Source organism: Eptatretus burgeri, chromosome 2, assembly GCF_056783735.1.
Source record: "Eptatretus burgeri isolate ZD-2024b chromosome 2, Ebu_testis_v1, whole genome shotgun sequence".
NCBI lineage: Eukaryota > Metazoa > Chordata > Myxini > Myxiniformes > Myxinidae > Eptatretus > Eptatretus burgeri.
This window is the reverse complement of record NC_140962.1, coordinates 27,919,846-27,924,845: the sequence shown is the minus strand read 5'-3', so window position 1 is coordinate 27,924,845 and position 5,000 is coordinate 27,919,846. Positions and strand designations below refer to the sequence as shown.

Below are 5,000 nucleotides of genomic sequence, written 5' to 3'. Positions count from 1 at the left end.
TATATGGTGCTCTGCGAATTTCCACAGCTGTAACAATATATATATACATATATATATATATATATATATATATATATATATATATATACATACACACACACACACACACACACACACACACACACACACACACACACACACACCGGTTGTAGTGGTGTGCGCCTGTAATCCGGCTACTCGGAGGGTTGGGTTGGAGGATCGCTTGATGACGGGTGCTCTGCACTGGGCCGCGCTATGAGAGGGTGTCGGGCAGCCCGGAATCATGGTGAAACCCAATCCTTATCCCTGTGTCATAAGAGGCGACCAGGGTTGCGTCAGGAAGGGCATCCGGTGTAAAACCTGTGCCAAATCAGTATGCGGATCATAATGGATGATCCGCTGTGGTGACCCCGAACGGGAGCAGCCGAAAGACGAACACATATATATATATATATATATATATATATATATATATATATATATATATATATATATATATATATATATATATATATATATATATATATATATATATATATTATGTCTTGCTCTGTTCAGTTTATTACTATCATTTCCTCTTATGCTATCCTTCCATCCTTTTCTCTTTAACCACAATGCATCTTCCTTTTCTCAGTAAAACCATCCACTTAAACAAGGCCACAAAGTTCAATTTTTACTTCAACTTTTAAAGTTTCCTTTTCTTCTTTAGCAACCACAATTATTTCCACATTCCTGTGGGTTTGGCCGGAGGAAGGTTTCGCCCAAATCTTTCACGAACTGGCCAGCCAGGCCAAACATTCGATTAAGGTTAGGGCAGGAATTTGGAATTTGTTCAGGATGCTAGCAATAGCTCGTCTACTCTTCACGGGGGACACCGTTGGGATCTTTAACATCCACAAGTCACCAAGTAATGCCAGCAAGACCGGACGTCCGTTTAACGTACATCCGAGGGACAGCACACACATTTCATGAAACACCCTTCCTGTAAAATACCGGGATGACAGTTTATAGCTTGGACGAGATTCGAACCCATGCTCGATAGCTGAGAAGCGAGTGTGCGTACCTCTCAGCTGTCCTGTCAGCTGTGATATAACGTGGTTAATTCTCTTCAATTGCTTAGGTTCACACACAAATTAAATTCAAACACATAGTGGATGTCTGTGTCCAAATTATTTGGATACCAGCAAAGGTCACCCCCTCCCGGCCAGATGACGCCGAGTCTCCTCTCACCCCTTCTCCAGCACACCCCTTCACTTCCCCTGCCTCCTCCCTCCAGACTCCCACACCCCCTCATCCACCCTTCCCCCCCCCTCTTCCCATAAATGTATTAAATTTGTCAATGACGTTGTACATGGTGACACCTCATATAAAATTATTTTGCACTTTTTTTTGCCTGTGAATTAACACGAACATAGCACAGGTGACTGAACTGTGTACATAATACCACGTCGCTCACTCGGACCATACCACATTGTAAAAAGACGTGTGCAAACACCGTTAAGATGCTTTGCAGGTCTCTCTCAAAATCCCACCCGTTGCTAACAAATTCCACCCATCACTTCGCTGAATATGGAGAAGGAAGGATCATTTTCTTGTTTTTTTTTTTTTTTTTTTTTTTTTTTTTTTTTTTTTTGTATACCTTGGTCGAGGCTCGTATGAGAGCTAACACACAACTCACAGCAAGGAGGCATGAGACAAGAGGGGCGGGAGTGGAAGGGACAAAACATTGGGGAACAGACACAGGTGAACTGTGGAAGGGAGAGGGATGGGGATGGGACGGGGAACATGGCGAGGGGAAGATGGACATTAAAGGGACTTTCAGGAAGGAAAGCAGGAGAATTGAAGGAAGTGGGCTTGGGTGGATTATCGGGGGTAGAAAAGATCGAGGATTTGGATGGGGGAAGATAAGAGGTGGTGGTGAACAGCTGTTTTGAAAGCCTGAAGGGAAGAATGGGAAAGAATAGAGTGAGGAAGTTTATTCCAAAGGCGGGAAAAAGAGGAATGAAAGAGTGAAGATGAGCAGTGATTCGTGATTTTGGTAGTTTTACCAGAAGGGGGTTGTTGGCGGACCTTGAGCGCCCTGTGGAAATGTGGTTGGGACAAATCGCAGAGAGAGCAGGGGGGCAAGGCTGGAGAGGAGTCGGTAGAAGACAGAAAGACCACCGACCAACCTGCGGTGATTGAGTGAGAGGCCCAAAGACTCAGCTTCATTGCGGGAGATGCCAATGATCTTAAAAGCCCTGGTTTCGACAGCGTGAAGTCGAGAAAGGTGGGAGGCAGGAGCACCAGCCCAGAGGGGAGAGCAGTACTCCATCAGGCTACGGACAAAAGCTTTGTAAGTGGTCAGGAGCTCAAGAGGGCCGAGGAAGGACTTTGCACGACGGAGGATTCCCAGTCGGCGACTGGCTTTTGAGGCAAGGTTGGAAATGTGACTTTCCCAGGAAAGGTCATGGCAGATAGTGAGACCCAGAAGCTTGAAAGAAAAGACTTCTTCCAGAGGATTGTTGAGAAAGTGGATGGGGGGGTTTTGTAAACGGTCCTTTCGAAGAGACATAGTGAGAGTGTGAGATTTGTCTGGATTGAAAGACATGTTCCACGTGTTGGACCAGTTTGTGATTTTATCCAGATCTGCAGTGAGCGAAGAAGCTGCTGCTTGCCGGTCTGAGGGATGACAGATGGTACGGCAGAGGGTTGTGTTCTTAAGTCGAAGGGTTATTCAGAGCTGTGAGGTGCCCAGCCCAAATTATTAATTTGTCTTCATATTCTCACAATAAAGCTTTGTTGAAAATTTGATAGTTAAAAAAAAAGTTATGGCGAAGACACATACACACAGACGCACTTGGAACTCGAAAAGCACTCGGTAGAGCACGCACCTCCGCCACGTAATGCCTGATCCACGACAACATATCGGGCCAAAGACATTTTTGAAATATAATGCAATACAGTACTATATCATTTTTGGCCCGATCTCTCAATGGTGAAGAATCACTTTTTAAAATTCTAGTAGCCGCATCCAGATCCGGATCTCCACCAACGTATGCCGACGTATGAAAAATTTGGCGAATACGCTGGCACACATCGAATACGTTATGGGTAAGTTTTGTATACGTTAAGAGCACGCTGAAGCACGCTGGCATACGTCGTAGTACGCCGAGCTCGTCGACAAATTTTGAGCATGCACAAAATTTGTCGACGTGCTCGGTGTATGACTCACACGTTCTGCATACGCTGGCCATAAGTTGTAGGCACGTTATGCGATCGTTGACGCACGTTACTTGTAAGTTACTCATAAGTCGAAATACGTCGAGGTAATGTCTAGCGTACCCGAAACTTATTTCTAACCTATGAGTAACGTGCTTTGAACCTATGTGTAATGTATCTCCAACGCATATTGACGTATGTAGACGTATTTGACGTCTTCCGGACGACCACAGAACTTACTGAATGTGTTTCTAACTTGCAGGTACCGTATAATGGCGTATTGGCAGCGTTTAGGGGAATTGGTATATAAGAATGGGGTTCACAGGAGGCACCCGTCAGTGTTCCAGACTCCATGGTGAGCAGATGTCCATGTCATCCGAGAGATGGAGGATCCGGCAAGGCTGAGACGAAAATACCTACTCGCTGTCCTCCAACATCAACATAACCTCATCGATTTGACACTGTACCAGTTGCGTGCCAATAGAGCCAGGAAAGAAGAGGTGAACGGAGGAGAACGAACTGGGTGAGACCATGGATCGGGAGGTGATGGCAGTTTGGCATGTATGACCAGCTCATGGTGGAACTCCATAACGAGGAGTTCTTCGAAGTTTTCTTCGGCATGACGGCGATGTTGACACTTCGATTTCTAGTGCGGTTATGATTTGAATCGTCGAGCGGCAGCCTTTTAATCGTCGGCGATACGCTGCCTCGCGCTATGCATAAGTTAGATTATCGTTGGGCATAAGTTGTGAACGCCGACAACATGCTAAGCATTCGTTGGTATAAGTTATCTATAAGTTATCGAAACGTTCTGTGTACGTTACTAATACGTTATGCATACGTCCAACTCGTTATGAATACACGATTATACGCCCAAAACTGAAAAATAAAAAAAATTCAGCGTACGCCAGCGTTTTAGATAAATTTTGATACGTTGCCATACGCTGGCTAAATCGTCAAGGTGTAACGGGCTTTACACCGTGGAAGGGTTGACAGGATGGCTTAAAAGGTACACACACATGCCTCTAAGCTGTCTAGCCTGGGTTTTAATCCCGACCCAGCTATAAACTGTCATCCCGGTGTTTCACAGGCAGGGTGACTCAATGAGTGTGCCATCCCTCGGATGGATGTTAAATAGCGTCCTGTCTGCCAGCATTCATTGCTGTATGTTAAACATCCTATGGTGTCCTTCAGGAAGAGTAGGTGAGCTATCAACGGTGCCATGGAAAAATTCCAAATTCCTGCCATAACCCGCAGAGAGGGCATTACATCAGTTGCACAGCCACGCCCTCAGCCAATGATGCTACGCTGCGCTGTCTGGTGCTGCATACGAATGAAGATACCATGTAACATGCTGTCCATATGAGAAAAACATTGTGCTGACTGTCCCATCTGCTTCCACACACATGTATGTGTGTTAGACATCTTTCAAAGAAGTGATGCTGATTGGGTCAGCAACATCGCCAATGCCTGGTGTTGGCTCAATGGTTAGGGTGGTGGGCTTGGGATCCAAGGATCCCGAGTTCAAATCTCACTCTGCTGTTGAATTAATACCAGGTGGGATTGACTCTGCCTGTCATCCTTCCGAGGTTGGCAAAATGAGTGCCAGCTTGCTGGTATTCTGTGTCAGAGTGGCGACCCATCCAAGATTGTGCCCGACAGCCAAGGAGACTGCTGAGGCAGCACCAACGCTCTGCACAGAGTATGGTCCCCATGGATGGATGGAACATAGCCAAATGGCCTCTTCGTTGAGACCTTCCTGGTGAATAATCAAGTTGATACACAAGCTCCATTGACCCTTGAGTCCCCCACAGCAAGCC

General features: G+C 45.8%; 1 protein-coding gene across 3 annotated transcripts in view; it reads right to left on the bottom strand.

Moving 5' to 3' along the window:
• LOC147031670 (uncharacterized) overlaps positions 1-5,000 on the bottom strand; it is a 52,102-nt gene that overhangs the window by 40,202 nt on the left and 6,900 nt on the right. The window lies entirely within an intron of this gene.